Here is a 21,542-nt window from a genome sequence, read left to right on the forward strand (position 1 = left end):
CTGCATTTCCACTGTCGGGCCAAAAGCGGGAGTGCTAGTGCGTGCCAGGGCCAGTCGCGTTTGCACTGTCACTTCCCGTGCTTGTTTGTGCCTCGTTGGTGCTTCTTCGGGGCCAACGAAATGACAGAAAATATGACATGACAGACTCCTCAAAAATATAAGGTAAATATCAAATTTTCTGTGTCAGTATTTATTGAGTGTCCTTGCCATACAGCTTATTAATTTTGTACTTTGAACTATATTTTAAAATTAAATGTATATTACTGTTTAATTCATGTGTATTAAGGTGCTAACAGTCAAAACTAATGTAGACCTTGCTAGTTGCCAATTAGCTGCAATATTAGCAAAAATGGTCTTGTGATGTGTTAGAGACAAGTTCAAGGTTTACTGTAAATAAAATTACAAATATTCAGTCTATATGTTTTCTGCTTCTTTTATACTGTTGTTCTCTATTGTAGCCTGTTTTTAATTGCATTTTAACATTGTGATTGATGTCATTATCGCAACTCTATTTTTTTGTTCTTCATATTTTTATTTACTAAATTTGATTTATACATTGAAATTGCAACATTTGTCATACAAAGCTAAATATGTTATCTTTAGTGTGTATGCATGACGTGTTGGTGGGTTTTTGTTAAATGTGAGCCAAAATCATCACAATTAAAGGATCCAAAGACTTTTTACTAAATTATCATGCAATTCAGTTTATGCAACATATTTGAAAGAGGCTGAGAAGATAGGAAGCACTGTTCATTAAAAAAAAAATCCCATAACGTTTGAGCACTACCTCTGTCCTCAGTTGATTAATCTGGTGTCTTTTGTCTCATTCTCTGCATTTGTTTCTGTCCTCCCCATTGTCTATCATGTTAAACTTTATTGGCTTTGCATTCAAGCAGAATTAAACTGTGCATTATTGATCTTCCACTAGCTGTGCTGAAGTGGATTATCACTCTTTCTCTCTCTCCCCTCATTTTTGCTCTATCAGAATAAAAATGGGGGTTAAATACAAAACATGCACCATGCAATATCTTAGCAGGTTTTGCACTGTTATTTAACAATGTCTTCTGCCTCAGAGTTAAACGTTTTAAAAAAGTAATTGTAAGATAAATATTAAAATAAAGTGTGATATGAAATAACACTATGGGGTATCAGTGAAAAAAGGCAAAATTGGGAGAAATAAAGTTGCAATTGTGAATATAAAGGTTACCTTTTCTGTTTTACTCTGAGGTGGAAAGAGCTTCCATAGTTGCCTGTTTTCACTTTTACCAGAATGTGTGTTCAAGTAAACATTGTTATCACTCTGTGTTTTGACATTGTTCATTTTACTACAGTGGCCATCTGAATCATGATGACACAAACGTCTTGGGACCCTACGTCACTAGTGTTACAACTAACAATCGTACTCGGGCCCGGTTCATGGCAACCATGCCTAGTGTGAGTACACCCTTAAACACACTCTTGCCACTGTACAGACCCTAAGGCCTCTGACCACACATATACACACTAGCTATTTATACCCATCTGGACACTCTATTTTGAAAAAATCCAGTCTGAATTTGAAATTAACTATAGATTCAGTTCCTGATACTGAGAAAGTGAGAGAAAGAGAGACATTATGACAGGATGCAATGGAAGAGAGGACACCAAAGGAAACAGACTAAGAGGGAAAAGAGGAAAGCAAAACTGAGAAGACCGAAACAGAGGGTGAGACTGACTCTGTCATGTTTAACATCTCCATCACTTTCACAGCTGAGAGATGAGAGTGGGGGAAGGGCAATGATTTCCAAATAAGTTTACCTTGCTGTCTAAATGAGAGCACACTATAGACTTCTATTGTTTTAATATAAAGTCGTTTTTTTAATAACTATAGGCAAATCTTGTAGAAAGTAGAAATAACTACTAAATAACTAATTTTTTCTTAGAAAAGCAAAGTTTGTCAAGCAAATGTTGGTTTAACAACACTTTGTTTGAAAGTTAAAGAAAAATATTTAGATAAAAGATACATAGACATAAAATGATAGACAGATACAGTATGATAAAAATATATATAGATAGACAACAAATAGATATAATGACATAATTATATATAAAACGATAGACAGACAGATAGATAGATATTTTGTATTGTATTATGTAAAAGTATGTAATAGGCATTCAAATTTTGATGCAAGCATTTTTGCCCACACACAGCCTATCGAGCACAGGCTGATGCAACATCAGACCAATAAGGGCGCTTCGCGCCCTTCTTGCCACTTCCCGCCGAAACGGGTGTGGCCCAACCTATAAAAGGAGCTCGAAAAGGCTGACTCACCTGATTTATTTCATCGCCGAAGCGAACCAGAGTGAAACGTGCGCACGGCAGAGAACGCAGTACTCGTTCGCTCTTCTAGAGAGAACCGAGGTTACGTTTAGTAACCGAGTACGTTCTCTTACGAGAGCTCTCTCGTACTGCGTCTTAGCTAAGACGCTACGGGAACCCAATGTAAAACGCCATGCGCGCAGGGATCACACACTAATAAACCTGAAGCAACGCCCAGGATTTACAGTGCACAATCACCTGAGGGACTCACAGAGAGTCCAGGACAGAAAAAGGGGGAAAGCCCTCCGTCCCATATCTAGCAGCATCCGTAGATGCGGCAATATGACATCACACAGCCGAGGCAAAGCCTGACCAATGTGGCAATGCGGGTCTTACGCAATACTGCCCATATAACAGTCGGCAGCGCATCATGAACTCAGAATTCCCCTCAGGGCCCTGATTCGACTATACCGACAGCAGCCTTGCTTGCAAAGCGGGAACCTCCAGGTTATAGAACCTGATAAATGTAGACGGCGAGGCCCAACCTCCCGCCATTCATATATCCTGCAAGGAGATCCCAGTAGACCACGCCCACGACGAGGCGACGCCTCTTGTGGAGTGTGCTCTGACGCCCAACGGGCACTGAAGGCCCCTGGAAGCGTAAGCTAACGCTATGGCGTCAACTATCCATCTGGATAGAGTCTGTCTCAAAACAGCCATTCCCTTGGAACGTCCACCGAACGAGACAAACAGCTGCTCCGTCTGCCCGAAAGGCAGCAGAGCGAGACACATAAGCTCTTAAAACCCTGACAGGGCAAAGAAGACTCGAGTCTCTATCTTCTCCTGACACCGGCAAGGCAGACAGGGCAATAACCTGAGCCCGAAACGGCGTGTTGAGGGATTTCGGCACATAACCGTGCCTAGGTTTGAGTAAGACCCTTGAGTCATTAGGCCCAAACTCCAAGCACGACTGGCTCACCGAGAGCGCGTGCAAATCACCCACACGCTTCACCGAAGCGAGAGCCAACAAGAATACTCTATTGAACGACAGATGCTGAAGGCTAACCGATTGGATAGGCTCAAAAGGGGGACCCTTCATGGCCTCCAAAACCGCCGCGAGGTCCCACATAGGGACTGACGGAGGTCTGGGAAGATTCAGCCTCCTAGCTCCTCTGAGGAACCGGATGACCAAATCATTCCTTCCTATTAACTGACCGAGAGCTGTTTCAGAAAATGCTGCGATGGCCGCCACATAAACTTTGAGCGTGGATGGGGCTCTGCCCTTATCCAACAGCTCCTGTAGGAAGGAGAGAACCTCCGTCACCTCACAACTAAGGGGTGAATATCCTCGAGCTGTGCACCAGCTGGAGAACACCGACCACTTTGAGGCATACAGACGTCATGTCGACGGAGCTCTAGCCTGAGTGATGGTATTCAGCACTCCCACTGCGAGATCAGCGGGTAACCGTTGAGCGCCCACACATGGAGGGACCACAACTCTGGTTGAGGGTGCCAAATCGAGCCCCTGGCCTGCGAGAGGAGGTCCCTCCTCAACGGTACTGGCCACGGGGCGACATCTGCTAACTGCATCAAATCTGGGAACCATGGTTGGTTCTTCCAAAGAGGTGCTACAAGCAGTATTGAACATCTTGTTTCTCTCACCCGTTCTATCACCTGCGGAAGGAGGGAGACGGGAGGGAAAGCATAAAGCGGGCAGCACGGCCATTCCCATGACAGCGCGCTTTCGTTCTTGGAAAAGAACGCAGGGCAGTGAGCGTTTTCGTGGGACGCGAAGAGGTCCACCTCCGCCCTGCCAAATCTCTCCCACAACAGCCGGACTGTTTGCGGGTGTAGAGACCATTCGCCCGTAGGAACATTGCCTCTGGACAGCCTGTCTGGACCCAGATTCTGTAGCCCAGGCACATGCACTGCCCTCAGCGAACGCACGTTGCGCTGAGCCCAAACCAGGAGGCGTTCCGCTAGCCTGTACAGGTTTCAGGACCCGAGACCACCCTGGCGATTTATGAAGGACACCACAGACATGTTGTCCGAACGGACTAAGACGTGGTGATCCTTGATTTGGGGACAAAAGCGCATCAGCGCGTTCTCCACTGCCAGCATTTCCAGACAGTTGACATGATGGAGCTTTTCCCGTTCTGACCATAGGCCAAAGGACGGTCTGCCCTTGAGCAGCGCTCCCCATCCCGAAGTGGAGGCGTCCGTTGACACCCTCTTCACATTCGGGGAAGTCCCCAGGCTTACACCTGATCGATACCAGCCGTTCGCTGTCCAAGGTGCCAGAGCTGTGACACAGCTCTGATTGACCTTGAGATGCAGCCGGCCAGACGCCCACGCTCTGCGCGGCACCCACGTCTTCAGCCAGAACTGCAGGGGGCGCATGCGGAGCAGGCCCAGCTGCAGAGCCGGAGATGCTGAGGCCATGAGGCCCAGCATCTTCTGACAGTGTTTGAGCGACACGGTCGCGCCGCAGCGGAAAGAACTCGCTGCGCGCTGAATGCCCATCATGCGCTGTGGTGACAGCCGCGCCGTCATGGAACACGAGTTCAGAACTATACCCAGAAACAGAATCGTCTGCCTGGGGTTCAGCGAACTCTTCGCCCAATTGACACTGAGGCCGAGCTTCTCGAGGTGATCGAGTAAAACGGCCCTGTGGTCCACGAGCTCCGCTCGTGATCGGGCCAGAACCAGCCAGTCATCCAAATAATTCAGCACTCGCATGCCTCTGAGTCTGAGAGGAGCGAGCGCTGCATCCATGCACCTCGTAAACGTACGAGGAGCCACGGACAAGCCGAACGGCAGGACTGTAAACTGGTATGCCTGGCGCTCGAAGGCGAATCTCAAATATCGCCTGTGGTTTGACGCTATCTGTATTTGAAAATACGCGTCCTTCAGATCTATTGACATGAACCAGTCCCCTCTGCGAATCTGCGCGAGGAGTTTCCTGGTCGTAAGCATTTTGAAACTGCGTTTCATCAATGCCTTGTTCAGCTGTCTTAGATCCAGTATGGGCCTGAGACCCCCGTCTCTCTTGGGCACCAGAAAGTATCTGCTGTACAGCCCCCCCTCGCTTTGAGCTTGAGACACAGGCTCTACAGCCCCTTTGCTCAACAGTTTTAATATTTCGGCCCGAAGTATGTGTGCTACTTCTGTTTTGACAGTAGTTTCGACACGCGCTGAAAAGCGCGGAGGGCGTCGAAAAAAACTGTAGTGAGTAGCCTCTCTTTATAATGCCTAGCACCCAATCCGAAACCCCTGGAAGCGCTGACCATGCATCTGCATGAATGGCTAAGGGCTGGATGCGAAGCACGCTCTGTTGACTGGGCAACGGCGGCGCTCGGGTGTGCTGCGCATTTGAGGCGGGGAGCGCGCTGATCACAGCGGGCAGATCGCTCCTCCTCGACCCCGTAACCGACTGGGGGAAGGCTGAGCAGGTCCCGTGGGACTCGATATGTCTGCGAGTAACTGTGGGCTGCATATGTGCACATTTACCACTTTCAACTCGCTGTCTGCCTGTGCAGAGCGTACGTGCACGGGCCTCGTTTTTACAGAAGCCACGCGCCGTATGTGACATAGTGTATGTGGGCACTAGGGAGTGGGCACGTTTACTATGCGGCGCGCTCAACCGATCTGTGTCGATCTTATGTGCGCGAGCCCTGTGTGCAGGGCTGTGCTTACATGTGGAGATGGGCACTGAGGAGTGGGCCGGACGAGCGTGCACGGGTTTTGTTTTTACAGAAACCCCATGACGCGTGTGACAGTAATTGTGGGCACTGAGGGGTGGGCACGCTTACTATGCAGTGTGCGCGATCGACTTGAGTCGCTTTTATGGGCGCAGGCCCTGTGTGCAGGGCTGTGCTTACATGTGGAGATGGGCACTAAGCAGTGGGCATCGTCACTACATTTATAGCACCATCGGCCGTGGCCGGACGAACGTACACGGGTTTCATTTTTACAGAAACCACATGACGCGTGTGACATAGTGATTGTGGGCACTGAGGAGTGGGCACGTCTACTATGTAGTGCGCGTGATCGACTTGAGTCGCTTTTATGGGCGTGAGCCCTGTGTGAAGGGCTGTGCTTATATGTGGAGATGGGCACTAAGCAGTGGGCATCGTCACTACATTTATAGCACCATCGGCCGTGGCCGGGACACCAGAAATTACACCTTTTGGAACTGAAATAGCGGTGCGCTTAGGTGAGAGCCCGGCCACAGCGGAACTCGTACACCGGCGCTTCGATGAAGCAGCCATCGTGTGTAGTGCAGACGCAGCGTCATGCAGCATGCATAGATGGCTTTCCTAGGATGGCTTCGGGGCTCCTGGCCTCACCGTAATCCTCTGCCGCGGTTCCCGCGGTGCGGGGCGACGGCCGGTAGAGCGAGAACGGGGGTCTCGAGCTGCGTTGCTGAAGCTGTTGTGATAACGGCTTTTGTGTGCAGGCAAGCGGGCAACTGTGCAGGCTTGCGCGTTGCAGAAAACGCTGAGACAGTCACAATTGCAACACCGCTTTTGCCGCCGTCCTGCAGAGGGCGGACAAAGGTGCGTCGCTATCGCCTGTTCCACCGGTGGAAGTGACTGGTAGTACCTGTTTTTAGCATCATCAGTGTGGAGAATGCTAGTGAGACAGACGAACAAGTTCGCGCTGAATATGGAGCGTTCCAAGCCTTCGCCACCTCTTCGTGAAGCTCAGGAAGAAATGAGGCGGGCTTTGAGAAGTACGCTCATCCGAAAGGAAAATACCATCCAGCTGGGAACGAGAGGGGGGGCGCTGGTGCAGACCACTCGCGGCCGAGACTCGTCGCGGCCAACGCGAGCATTCGCCCCTGCTCCCTCTCGATGTCAGCTTGTCTGCTGGGCTTCTGAGCAGAAGGCGCGAGATCCTCGGAGCTCGCCCAGCCCTCACTGCCCAAAGCTAGCAGAGAGCGCGTGTCCTCTTCCCCCGACGCGGCCCTAAGATCGACTTCCTCGGACGACGCGCCGGCAAACAGCGGGCGCTGCCCACCGGGAAGCGATGCAGGGGGGGGCCGGTGAAGCAGGGCGAACCGGCGAGCTCGGTTGAGCTGAAGACTGTTCCGGAATCCGCTGGAAGCGACGCTTTTACGGCGCCTCAGCGCAGCGGAGAATGCAGGCTCAGAGAAAAAGGTCAGGCGAGTCCTCAGAGTCACCATGGCAACAGCTCGCAGTGAGGGCATCCGCCGTCAGCGAGCGCGAGCGCTGCATGATCTTCACCCAGGCAGGAGACACAGATGACGTACCGGTCTCCCTCGCTGAGTGGGGCTCTGACGAGCCGCAGGAAGGCATCTTAAAAAAGATGCAAGCTCTTTTACGCAGGGCGCAGGGCGAACACACACACACATAAAGAACAGTTGGATATAACAGAATTGAAAGGATATAGGCGCCGGACAGCGCAGCAGGAACGGCAGTGGAAGGCGGCGATGCCAGCAGCTTCAGAATGGCTCGTCCCGCTGATATGCTTTCTCAGACGGCGCTTGCTTCCTCCGTGATACAGCGATGCGTGAGCTTCGCTGAAGAGATGAAAAATCAGGTGAGTCAGCCTTTTCGAGCTCCTTTTATAGGTTGGGCCACACCCGTTTCGGCGGGAAGTGGCAAGAAGGGCGCGAAGCCTTGTAATACCTGTGTCATACCCATGTCATTATATGGAGTTGTGTCCTGATATATCACAAATACATTCCCACACCTTTTGGTTTGACCATTTTTTGGTAATTCAAAGTATGTGCACACACATCCTGTGTTTGTGATGAATGTAAAAATAAATGGCTGGAATAAATGGTCTGCCATGCCAGGGTGTGGTACACACACTCACTCTTAGCATACTTCACTCATAAGGCATCAAAGCCACCTCTGCAGAATAATAGCGCATAATAATAGGGCCGGCTCTCAGCAGCACTTAGCAATCAGCAACTCTCCCACACTTAAGCTGGCTAGCACCTACACACTCAAACAGCGAGAGACACGCACACACACACTCTGGGCATACACTGTTTAGAGCTGCAGGTCATTTACAAAGAACTGTACTTAGATTCATTTACTGAAAAAAAGAAGCTTTTCTCCTGCTCTCTACCGCTCTCTCATTAGCAGATGCAGGGGATCGGCGCTTTGGCACACTGGCATAAGGAGATGAAGCTAACAATTGGATTGCTCTGTCACAATATGGATGTAAATACACCCACGCATTTGCACAAGCACACAAAACAGAAAACACAACATTACGTCTGTTTCAGTAGAGCATTGTGTGAGTGTCTGCTTGATTTGCATGACTGTTATAACATCTGATCTCTCTTAAAACACAGATGGAGATTAAATGCTTACTGTGATTTTGCCAAATAAGATGTGTTCCCACATCAACATCAACAACAACAATAATATTCCAGTTAGAAAGTTTTTATATTCAGGTTAGAACAAGGTTTTTTTTTTATTATTATTATTAGTCTGCCTGGAAACAATTGCCTTTAAAAAGCACAACAAGTATTTTAAGGATGAAAGGAAGGATGGAATATATATATATATATATATATATATATATATATATATATGTCAAATGTGGAACATCTGTCTGTCTATAGTATTGAACCCTTTTGTATGTTGTTTATTTCACCCATGTAATTGATTTGGTTTGTGTGTGTATTTTGATTATTTAATGCTGTGTCACGGGTTGTTTATGTGTGGGTCTAAATACTTCCGAACAGTTATGATTGACAGACCCAACCCTCTTGCTGTGACATTGGTGGCATTTGACAGCCTGCCCGGACTAATGGAGTAATTAAGGACAGGTGCGGCAGTTGGTATAAGAGAAGGCAAGCGAGAAACAAGGGAACGGGGGGCAGAGTGAAGGGGTACGGAGGAACGCACGCATACCGCGAGCTGAACGTACGGGAAAGGAACACAGATCGCTGCGATTGATTTCAGGAAGTCACAGCCAGACGAACAGTGGGCACGGATCTGAGTACAACGCATACTGGAGATAAGTGAAAGCGGATCAGAAGAGGGACGCAGAGGTTCATGCGGTGGATTCAACGCCTGATCTGAGCTAAGTAAAGGAAAGTTGTCCTGCCTATCAACTTATGTGTGTGTGCGAGAGCTGTACTATAAATTTGCGTGAGACTAAGGGCTACGTTTATTCCTCCTCAGGGCTGCCGCCGTTTGCATTGGAATCACGGAGCTGCGTACAGGGACAGACTATTTAGACTACGGTACCTCATCTGAATCAGCACTCTCTTCCGTGGTCCGCTCATCTGGCGGATTTCCATATAAGGCCCATAGACCTTGAATGTGGTTTGGGATTTGACTACAGACTGACGAACTCTTTTTTTATTCATTTCATTTTTATGCTTTGATTTTATATATTGATGTAGGATGGAATTTGGAGTATAGATTTAAGCTGATGAATTGTGGTGAATTGTGTTGCAGCATTAACTGACCAGTGAGTTGTTTTTTTACCTTTTTTTTCTATTGCCTATTTTATTATTGTGAGTAAATTGTTATATAAATAAACTGTATAAATTCAAGAAGTGGTTGTTGTCCTTTTCCTATCAGTGGAGAAACTAAACGCTGGTATAAACTAAGAACTTCACATTTTAGTGTGACATTATTTGGCGTAGTCGGCAGGATACCAGCTCCACTGATAGGTAATGGACTCGACTCCAGGTAATAGCGGTAACTTGTCAGTAGGTGGTAGCAATAATCCAGCCATTATGGCTCAGTTTGTTATGCCATGGTTTATGGGGGCTGCATGGATTCCGAAATTTGATGGCAATAGAGCTAAATTTGGAGAATGGAGGGTTCAGGTGGAGGCCATGTTGAGGGCCCAAGGATTGAGTGAACAACAGCAAGCAGACTTTTTGCTGGGGGCTCTGGAAGGCGATGCCAAGCGTGAGCTGCATCTTGTGCAACCTTCAAGTAAGAACACAGGAGCAAAAGTATTGCAACAGTTACAGACACTGTATGCTAAACCAACCACTAAGGCGCAGTTGAGAGCAAGTTTTTTTAATTGTAGACAGCGTGCAGAAGAAACTGTGAGTGCTTATATACTAAGGCTGAGAGAATTCTTTTCCAGATGGCAGGAGCGAGATGCAGGTGGTACTGAGGATGGAGAGGACCTACTGTTGGACCAACTGATGGTGGGCCTAGGCGCAGGGCCCATTAAACAGGAGTTAAGCCGCCAGCTCCGGCGAGATGAACGCCTGACTTTCAGTACAGCTTGCAAAGAAGCGCGGGCTCTGGAACAGGAGTTACAGGAGGGGGAGGAGGTTGCCATCTCCCAGAGGGTCACAGCCCCACCACCAAGAAACGACAGATCCCACCTAGAACAACTGAAAAGTCAGTTAAGAGAAGAACTGCAGCAGGACCTAATAGGGGAGATGCGAGAGCAGATGATGGCCCTTTCGGCCAGTTTAATGGAAGAGGTCAGGGTGCAACTAGCAACGAGAGAAGCACCGCCAGCCCCCAGCACTCGACCCACGAGCAGTTCTGCGGCCCCAACAAAGGTGCCCCAGGTGAGGCAACGACAAACGCCCATGTCGGCTTACCAGTGGGACGCAGAGGGCCGGCCCATTTGCTTAGGCTGTGGCGAAGCTGGACATGTGCAACGCTGGTGCCCGCATAGACCGTCCAGGCGGCGGGATTTTTAATTTCCCCTACAGCTGAGGGCCAAGTAGTGGGGGCTGTTGGCCAGGATGAGGGGCCCATGTCGCAAAAGAAATCCGCTTTGATCGGTGAGTGTCTTGATGTTGTTATAAAGATGAATGAAATGTCGGTGCCATTTGTGCTGGATACGGGGTCACAGGTTACCCTTTTGAGCCAAAGTTTGTTTAACAAATACTTGGGAAGTACCTGTTTGACCAATATTGAGGAGACTCCCTGGTTGACCCTACGTGCAGCCAATGGTTTGAAGATTCCATATATTGGCTATGCTCTGGTCGATTGCAGAGTAGGAAGTATCTATGTGCCTGCAAAGGGGGTAATAATTGTGAACGATGAATGCTTGGGGCCAGATAAGGGCATACTTGGTATGAATATTATTAATTCTGTCTGGTCTGCTCTCACTCAAGGGAACCACCCAGGGTTGGCTGCTTTTAAGACGACCATACCGCTGGTCCAAGGCCAGGCTTGGGTTCGAGCGTTTACAGAGTGCCATTGCATTTCCACTAGAGGGTCACTCCCCCCTTACCAAGGCATGGCCAAATTACTACGCCAGCAACCAGTGGTCATTCCACCCCAGACAGAGATGCTTGTGTGGACACAGGTATCTGAAGGTGCCCCCAAACAGGCATGTAATGTAATCATAGAACCCCTCCCTGATAGTGACTCAGAGTGGTGTGTGGGCCGCACACTGGCAGTGCTACATGGTGGGAGAGTTCCATTGCGGCTGTGCAACCCTAACCCATACCCTGTGGAGGTCCCCCAGCGACAGCCATTGGCTCAAGTGACTGAAGTGGCTATGACTGATATCCAAGGGGAACAAGAGCTTGTCCTCAACAGCGTGGCAGCGGATGTGGTGGAGGTAGAGGTGAGACACATTGGGACGGTGGGGGGTACGGACGCAACTGAACCACATCCAGCACTGGCTCTACAGGGAGACGGCCTGACTCCAGACCAGCAGAGGGATATGACAAACCTGTTGCATAAGTGGTCAAAAGCATTTGCCAACCATAATGAAGACTTTGGCTGTACTGGAGTGGTGAAACAACAAATACCCACGGGCTCAGCACCCCCCAGTCGCGAGCGGTACCGTCCCATTCCCCCAAGTTTGTATACCGAACTGAGATCTTTGTTACAGAATATGCTGACAAGTGGCGTGGTAAGAGAGAGCGCAAGCCCTTGGGCAGCCCCAATAGTGCTTGTGAAGAAAAAAGATGGAAATTGGAGATTCTGTGTGGACTACAGAAAACTTAATGCTCTCACCCATAAAGACGCCTATCCGCTGCCCCGTATTGAGGAGGCTTTGACTGGACTTAAATCTGCCAGGTGGTATTCTACATTAGATCTTGCAAGTGGATATTGGCAAGTGGAAATGCATCCCATAGATAGAGAGAAGACCGCATTCACAACTCCTTTTGGGCTGTATGAATTCAATCGGATGCCATTTGGATTATGTAATGCTCCTGCTACATTCCAAAGACTAATGCAACGCTGCTTAGGCAACTTAGTCAATGATTCATTACTGATATATTTGGATGATGTAGTGGTATTTTCCTCAGATTTTAGTAGTCACCTGCAACACCTCGAAGAGGTCTTTCAGTGCCTCCACAACCACGGGCTGAAACTCCAGCCTGCAAAATGCCACTTGTTTCAGCGCAGAGTGACATATCTGGGGCACGTTATCAGTGAGCAGGGGGTGGCAACCGATCCAGAAAAGACCGCTGCGGTAAGGGATTGGCCAATTCCCCAGACCGTGAAACAGGTAAAATCCTTCCTTGGATTTGCAGGGTATTATCGACGGTTTATACCTGCCTTCTCCACAATAGCCACTCCATTGAATGCACTGACACGTGGCACGGCGGCACAGAGTAAGACTGCCACGATTACATGGGCACCTGAATGCCAGCAGGCCTTTGATTTACTTAAGGAAGCGTTACTTACCACACCCATATTGGCTTATGCAGACTTTTCCCAACCATTTAGGCTATATACTGATGCCAGCTTAGAGGGTCTGGGGGCAGTATTGGCTCAAGTACAAGAGGGAAAAGAGAGAGTGATTGCTTATGCTAGCCGTAGTCTCCAGCCAACGGAAAGAAATGATCAGAACTATAGTTCTTTTAAGTTAGAATTGTTAGCCCTGAAATGGGCTGTAACCGAGAAATTCAAAGATTATCTGTATGGAGCTGAATTTACTGTGTTCACAGATAATAACCCATTGGTTCATCTTAACACTGCCCGTCTTGGTGCTGTGGAACAGCGGTGGGTGGCCCAGCTGGCAAACTTCAAGTACGTCGTCAAGTACAGGCCAGGTACCCAAAATAAAAATGCAGATGCTCTCTCCAGTTTACCAGAACCGCAAGATCCAAGGCCATCTCTTTCCAGGAGGGTGATAGTAGGAGAACCATCTTGGGCGGACCTGCAGGCCAAGGACCCAGAGCTAGTGCAGATACGGCAGAGGAAGGAACAGGGACTTCCACCCCGGGAGGTTAGTAGCCCTTTGTCCTCGCATGCAAAACAACTACGACGAGAATGGGATCGGATTGTGCTGCGAGACGGCATTTTGGGACGACTGTACCAGCAAGCAGGGTCTGGAGAAGAGATCTTCCAGGCGGTAGTCCCCAAGCAAGAAGCTAGGAAGGTCTGGGAGACTTACCATGGGGAGATGGGACACCCAAGTAGTGAAAGGACCCTTACTATCCTGCGGCAGCGCTGCTATTGGCCAAGGATGACTGAGGATGTAAAGCAGTGGACGACTACCTGCCCTCAATGTGTCTGTGCCAAGGCTGGGCCAGAGGTGAGGGTTCCTCTTGTATCCATTCTAACTAGTTACCCATTTGAGGTGGTTGGGGTAGACTATCTGTCCCTGGGGCGGCCTGAGGACAGGTACCCTTACATCCTAGTTGTAACTGACCTGTTCTCCAAGTATGCCCTTGCAGTGCCCACGAGAGACCAGTCTGCCAACACAACAGCTCAAGCCTTATACAACAACCTAATCCAGACCTTTGGCTGTCCTGAACGGATCCTGACAGACCGGGGGGCATCATTCGAGTCATCACTGATGAAGGAACTTTGCCAACTTTACGGTTGCCAGAAGAGCCGCACCACAGCCTATCACCCCCAAGGGAATGGAGCTTGTGAAAGGTTCAATCAGACCCTGTTGGGGCTGTTAAACTCCCTGGATGAAACCAGCCAAGCCCAGTGGCCAAACCGGCTTCCCGCTCTTGTCCAGGCATATAACAACACCATTCACAGCACCACCGGAATGACCCCTCACTACGTTGTGTTTGGGAGGCATGCCAGATTGCCTGTCGACTGGGTAACTGGCCTGAAACCTGAAACCGAGTCCCATACCCTGTCGGGGTGGGTAAAGAGGCACCAGGAAGCTTTGAACCATGCCTATCAGACAGTAACCAGGCATACTCAACAACGACAGGACCGAGACCAGGCCAGATACAACAGAAGAGTCAAGCTGGCATCCCTGCTCCCAGGGGAACGAGTGCTTGTCCGCAACTTCCGCAGGAGGGCCAAAGGAAAGTTGAACCTGAGGTGGGCACCAGAACCGTATGTGGTGGTCAAGCAGCTCCGGGAAAACCACCCAGTCTATGTACTTCGACCAGAGGGTAAGGAAGCACCCACCCGCACAGTACATAGGAATAACCTCCAACCATGCCCCTTGGATATGTTGCAGCCTAGTCAGGAACCAGAGGAATCACAACCTCCAGCATGCCGCCCGATAGAATCAATGCCCCCTCCAACCTGGTGGCTTCCTGGCCTAGTGGTGACGTATAATCATCAGCCACCTATTGAAGAGCGAGATCTAGCTTTGGCCCCACCTGACCCTCCAGCAGATTCCATAGGACAGCATGATGAGGCTAGCTTGCCTACTGTACGTCGCTCCGAGCGCCTCAATTTGGGAATGCCCCCAGCCCGCTATCGCAGTAAGTAAGGGGTCGGGACGACCTCTATTAAAGAGGGGGGGAAATGTCAAATGTGGAACATCTGTCTGTCTATAGTATTGAACCCTTTTGTGTGTTGTTTATTTCACCCATGTAATTGATTTGGTTTGTGTGTGTATTTTGATTATTTAATGCTGTGTCACGGGTTGTTTATGTGTGGGTCTAAATACTTCCGAACAGTTATGATTGACAGACCCAACCCTCTTGCTGTGACATTGGTGGCATTTGACAGCCTGCCCGGACTAATGGAGTAATTAAGGACAGGTGCGGCAGTTGGTATAAGAGAAGGCAAGCGAGAAACAAGGGAACGGGGGGCAGAGTGAAGGGGTACGGAGGAACGCACACATACCGCGAGCTGAACGTACGGGAAAGGAACACAGATCGCTGCGATTGATTTCAGGAAGTCACAGCCAGACGAACAGTGGGCACGGATCTGAGTACAACGCATACTGGAGATAAGTGAAAGCGGATCAGAAGAGGGACGCAGAGGTTCATGCGGTGGATTCAACGCCTGATCTGAGCTAAGTAAAGGAAAGTTGTCCTGCCTATCAACTTATGTGTGTGTGCGAGAGCTGTACTATAAATTTGCGTGAGACTAAGGGCTACGTTTATTCCTCCTCAGGGCTGCCGCCGTTTGCATTGGAATCACGGAGCTGCGTACAGGGACAGACTATTTAGACTACGGTACCTCATCTGAATCAGCACTCTCTTCCGTGGTCCGCTCATCTGGCGGATTTCCATATAAGGCCCATAGACCTTGAATGTGGTTTGGGATTTGACTACAGACTGACGAACTCTTTTTTTATTCATTTCATTTTTATGCTTTGATTTTATATATTGATGTAGGATGGAATTTGGAGTATAGATTTAAGCTGATGAATTGTGGTGAATTGTGTTGCAGCATTAACTGACCAGTGAGTTGTTTTTTTACCTTTTTTTTCTATTGCCTATTTTATTATTGTGAGTAAATTGTTATATAAATAAACTGTATAAATTCAAGAAGTGGTTGTTGTCCTTTTCCTATCAGTGGAGAAACTAAACGCTGGTATAAACTAAGAACTTCACATTTTAGTGTGACATATATACCAAATATATAATTATCAAAAAAAAATATATATATATACACTACAGAAGAACAGACTATGGTGTCCTACATGACAAATGCATGGTCACCAAGAGGGAGATACAGTACAAGGTCAAGTGGGATGACTTTTCCACTGGTAGGTAATTAGTTAATGGCTCAATCAATTCTAGCAACCCATAAAAGAGACATCACAATATGGGATTTATTATCCATTGAAAAAAAATCTAAATATACAATTTCTCATTCTCCATCTAAATCTTTGTTTGGCATTATAAAAGTTTTTTTTTTCTTCTTCAGACTGATGAACATGATTAGGAGGCTTCTAAGCAGCTGTACTGAATGGAAAAAAATGTCTTTTCTTTCCCTTCTTTGGTAGCAGCTTTATGTATCTTCTGTCACATGTCTAAAAGCATTATCCTATCATACTCACATTATCGCCACCATAGCCAAAAAGGGATTGAGGACGGATATGTTTTTCACTGATGTAGAAGTCTGGCATGACAAAAATGCAATGAATGGATCAAAAATGCATTCCCACACATTCCACAGCAAACAAAGTGGAATTTCCTGGGAGGGTCAACTACTGTGCAACTTCCTTTAATTAATCAGAGAAAAAGAGCATGTTTGTTGAGCATATGTTACATCTGACCTTCCCAAAATTAGAAATCAAGAAATAATACTTAAAAGAAAAGGTTAAATACAATACAATACAACAGCCTGATGAACTTCTTATTCTCTGTGCTTGTAAATTAGACTAACTGTATGATGTTAACCTTCATATTTTATTTATATGATACCTGATAGCTCAAAAAAAAAACATTCCTTAATTTGACACATTGGCTCAAAAGATAAAGATTTTCCATAATTCTTGATTTTTTTTTGAACAATTGATTGTTTTAATAATAGAATCTATTGAATAATAAATACCATTAATTTATAATTATTAAATTCAACAACAACAATAAAAAATTTACTTTACTATAATTTTATAATAATATGAACTTGTTATGCTCTATTATAATATATTAATTGATGATTAAATACAGTAATATTATTTTATTTTATTTGACTTCATGTCAAATGTTTTTTTATGAGAACTGATTAAACAAAATGCACCCATTTTAATATTAACATTAAAATATGAATTATAATTATATAGTTATTAAAACAGCAACAACAAAAACAGTAATAACAATGGTAATATATGAAAACTGATAAAACTGTAATGTTTAAAAATATATAATAATTATTATTATTATTATTACTACAGCAACATTAATAATACTAATAATAACAACAACAAAAATTATAATAATAATGTTCTTTATCATTATTATTTTTGTTAGTAGTAGTAGTAGTATTGGTTCATTTTAAAATTATTAATAATATTTTACCCACACATTAATTAACAGAAAAATTTCAGTCAGACGATTTCAAGCAAAGCCTTCAATGAAATCTGACTGGTGTTTCCTATACAATTTAATGTTACTCTTGCTGTTTTGTATTGAATTAGAGGATGTGTTTCTTCTCTCCTCAGGGGCCTGTGCCATGATGGTAGCTGAACAAATTCAGAGTTACAGGATACATTTTGAGTAGACAAAACTAAACCTCTCCAATCCGGTTTTGTTGGTACCATAATGCTGATCGTCAACTTTCTTTGTCAACTCAGGCTTTGATCCTGAGTTTGTGGAGCGTGTGCACATGAATGTATGACATCACTGGCGAACAGCCAATCACGAGCCTTGCAACACAAAGCAGGTTTGATTTACTTCTCGCGAGAGACCCAGCGAGATTCAAAACTAAAGGTTAAAGGTTTTGCTAAAGGTTAAGAGATTGAAGAATGACAAATTTAAACGTCATATGAAAAATGAAGGAGGACAAATAAAATAAATAATCTTGCTCTATCAGTTCAGTGGCAAGTGAAACTTGTTAACTTAGTTTATACATTTAAAAATATATAGTGATAGAGACTCGAACATGTAAGGTCATATATATATATATATATATATATATATTTTTTTTTTTTAATAGTACAATCTATTGATACTACAGCTTATTTATATTACATGGCCTGTATACATTAATATTTATTTAAAATAAACAATTTATAATAACTGTTAAACTATAATTGCTTGTGTGTAAAAGATAAATAATAATAATATGAATCACAATTATTATATAAATCATAAAATGACTCAGTAATTATCATTAAAGCCAGACTTCTTCTATTGTTTTTTTTTTTATATATATATATATATATATATATATAGCATAAGTGACCTTTACTTTGGAGCAAGATAAACTGGAGTGACTTTGTGTCAGACATGTGTCACTTTTCTCACATCTGATTGGTCCAACTTCAGTTTGAGATCTCTAACCCAGAACATAACCTACCCCGGAGCAGGTTAGCCCTGGAGTGTAAGTTACTATGGCAATGAATGCTGCTAAAAGCCAAGCCACTTTTACATGGTACCTAAAGCCCAGGATTGTTGCTAACTAACCTGAAACTTACCTGGCTAGACAGCTAATCTAGCTTCATGGTACAGGCCCCTGTTCTGTGCTGAGTTAATGCTGCTGGTCTGGGTGTAGTATTGATGCCCTGCTGCCCCAGGGGGCACATTATGTGTGTGTGAGATGTGTGTGTTTGTGTGGCTGAGTCAGCGATTGGCTTACACTGCAGCTCCTGATGTGAAAAAAGCTTAGTTGTTTTCACACTCTCTCTCTCTCTCTCTCTCTCTCTCTCTCTCTCACACACACACACTGACTCTACCCATTATCCACATACAGTATAAAGCAATGAGGGTTTATGACCCATATACTGTAACATCTTCCTGACCTTTCACTGAAAAGACATTACAAATAAGAAAAGATTGATGCTCTGCTAAGACATGTTCAGTTATTAGATATCCACAGTAGATCTGCCTTGTCTACATGTCCTGTATCTATTTCATCACCATTACTTAACCAGTAGGAATGAAACTGGCCACCGCTATTAACCCACAGCAATTCCTTTTTTCAGCACAACATCAACACTCTGCACACCCACAAACACATTCAATAGAGTAATATGACCTCTAAACACCATTTGTCAGCAAATGAGAATGCAGGCTTGCAATAATGTAATACTCTAGGAAAAGTGTAAACACACTTTAGATAGATAGATAGATAGATAGATAGATAGATAGATAGATAGATAGATAGATAGATAGATAGATAGATAGATAGATCTCTTACCCTGTCTAAAGCAGTACAATCCAATACAATTGCAGTACAATCCAAATCCAGAGAGCTTGTATATTGTATGTATGTGATGCTCAGATTGAGGGATTACTTCAAAACCACTGTTAGGCATTCATTAGCTCTCATTATTTGTCTTTCTGAAACATACTTCTCTGTAGCCGTTTGATGTTATTCCATCTACATGAGTGGACTTTGACACGTGGAAGTAAAGAAATGTCCTACTGTATCCAAGTATGTGTTTCTTCAGAAGTAGATTCTGGCTTGTGAATGTAATAGTGATGTTCTCCCACAACAGCTCTCTCTGTCTTCCTCTCCATTGCTGACTCCAGTGCACAGCTAATTTCTGCAAGGTTTGCTCTCGCTCTCTCTCAGTTGTTTTTCTCTCTTACTTAATTGTCCGTCAGTTTTCTTGAAACCTCTCTTTCTTCCTCTCTCCCTAGTAATATTTTTCATCTGCAATGTTTTTACATTTAACAATATATATATATAGATTCCCTATATATATATATATATATATATATATATATATATATATATATATATATATATATATAGCCTATATTATATCAATATATTAAATATATTAGAGCTGCAATGATTATTTTTTCTGTCGACTACTCTAACGATTATTTTTATTACAATAAATAATTAATCTAATGTTCTTTTTTTTTATTAGCTAATGAATCCTTTGGATAACTTTATAAAAAAAATATAAGTACAACTTCTAATATAATATTTCAACCTTTATTCATTTTCAACCAATGTGGTTGAAGTTTTTACAGTATACAAAAATAAAGAGGCAAAGAAAATTATTTTACTATGGTAAATGAGTTTACGATAGTGCTTATAATTAAACCACAGTAGCCACAAATGTACAGTTGTCTGAGACGTCATGAAATGTTCTTTAGCATCACAAACCATAAAATGTAGTCAGGGTTGGTCAGTGGCGGTTCTACACGGAGGCCTAGGGAGGCCCGTGCCTCTGTAGACATGTCCCTGGCCAGGGGCGGACTGGCCATCGGGAGCACCGGGACATTTCCCGGTGGCCTGGCGGTCATTCTGGCCTGCGGACTGCCGCTGTGTAGTCGATCAGGCTGACGTGCAATAGGCTGGTATGCAACTGCGAATTAATTGACGGTCTTATGAATCTACGAATCAGGCGATCGCGGAGTGAAAATGACACCACCACATGACCAAACATCAGCGAAGCACTGCTAACTTGTGTTAGCTTCACCTAGTGAATCCATTTGCAAGAAAACCAACAGCTCTTTTAAGAGCTTCTTCTATACTACTTGTAACGCACCCCCACTCCTCTCTCTCTCAAAACGTCACTGTCCTATGGTTCTTTATTTTTCTTTCACCTTACTCTCTTTCAGCCTGCCTTTTTGTTTTTCCTGACTTTCCCTATAGCCTCCCTACACCTCGTCCACAATCCTCCTTTTTGTCTATCCATTGTCTATCTTCCTTTGCAATATAGGATTGTTGAAATGTCTGCTCAGCAAAACAGAGGGAAAGCAGAGGATGCTATTTTCCTCGCAGACATGCTTCTTGCATGAAAAGGTGAGTATATTTATTGAGACAGTGATCTTGCAGTTTTGGTGGTACTATTAAATAGTGGGAATTAGAGCACATAATTTCAGTGTTATCATACAATGCTCTCTTTCTGGCATGCAAGGCAAAGGAAGCCAAGGGCAAAGGAACATCCGCCTGTAATAAATTTAATGTCCGATGGGTGGAGAAAGATGCTGAAGGACGCCCACTGCTTTAGGTGGGCCATGTCTTCTGAGATTATTTGTGATTACCCCTACCACCCAATCTTTCTTAACAGAGTGTAACTGCGCCTATTATATATTGATTTATGCTTTGTAACTCAAAAGGATGTTCTTTTTAATAAGTTTGTCATTTAAATATTACATGTTAAACTGTGCCATCAGAAACACCCTATGGTATATCTTTTACTTATGTTATTGGCTTTATCTATTTTTAAATGTGTGTTTGTTATCAAACTAAGACTGTTAACGCATCTTGAGATGTTAACTTCAGCACAACTACTGTACTGCTTAAAAATTCAAAGGTATCAAATGGAATTAAGCAATCAGTGTCCCCACATGATAAAATACTACTACTATAGTAAAGTTTATTATACTGTATATATTATAGTATTCACAACACTTTTGCTACAGCTTACTGTAGTATTAACTATAGTGAACTGATAAACTGTAATAAATACTGTAGTATACTTTAGTTTTTACTTCAGTAAACTGTAGTGTATTCTAGTATATTAT

General features: G+C 44.9%; 1 protein-coding gene across 1 annotated transcript in view; it reads right to left on the bottom strand.

Annotated features, from left to right (window-relative positions):
* The window catches only part of LOC132143530 (sorbin and SH3 domain-containing protein 2-like), a 104,936-nt gene extending 85,379 nt beyond the window's left edge, over positions 1–19,557 (bottom strand). Inside the window, exon 1 of the mRNA XM_059553819.1 lies at positions 19,252–19,557. The gene's annotated coding sequence lies outside the window, so the exon portion shown is untranslated. The remainder of the gene's footprint in view (positions 1–19,251) is intronic.
* Between the last annotated feature and the right edge of the window lie 1,985 nt (positions 19,558–21,542).

Source organism: Carassius carassius, chromosome 7 (assembly GCF_963082965.1).
Source record: "Carassius carassius chromosome 7, fCarCar2.1, whole genome shotgun sequence".
NCBI classification, from domain to species: Eukaryota; Metazoa; Chordata; class Actinopteri; order Cypriniformes; family Cyprinidae; genus Carassius; species Carassius carassius.